Genomic DNA, 203 nt, shown 5'->3' with positions numbered 1-203 from the left:
TGCTGCCACGCCAGCCACTCCAGCCTTGCCAGAGCATGAGCGTCATCCCTACAAACCTGGCAGCAGCCTTTCCATATGCCCTTTTCCAAACACATTCTAGTCCCAGACTAGGGCTGGGCAGCACAAGGACAGTGGGCAAGTTTGGATATCACAGAAATTCACTCTGAGGTGGAAGGCGCTGTTCCCGGCCCCCCCCCCCCACC

At 58.1% G+C, this 203-nt stretch overlaps 1 protein-coding gene across 1 annotated transcript in view; it reads right to left on the bottom strand.

The window, feature by feature from the left end:
* Positions 1-203, bottom strand: part of ITGB1BP2 (integrin beta 1 binding protein (melusin) 2) — a gene marked incomplete at its 3' end in the record, with an annotated part of 4134 nt that overhangs the window by 655 nt on the left and 3276 nt on the right. The gene's annotated exons all lie outside the window — the stretch shown is intronic.

Source organism: Apaloderma vittatum, unplaced genomic scaffold (genome assembly GCF_000703405.1).
Source record: "Apaloderma vittatum isolate BGI_N311 unplaced genomic scaffold, ASM70340v1 scaffold2717, whole genome shotgun sequence".
Taxonomy (NCBI): Eukaryota; Metazoa; Chordata; class Aves; order Trogoniformes; family Trogonidae; genus Apaloderma; species Apaloderma vittatum.
The sequence above is the reverse complement of the archived record's forward strand: the minus strand, read 5'-3'. Positions and strand labels throughout refer to the sequence as shown.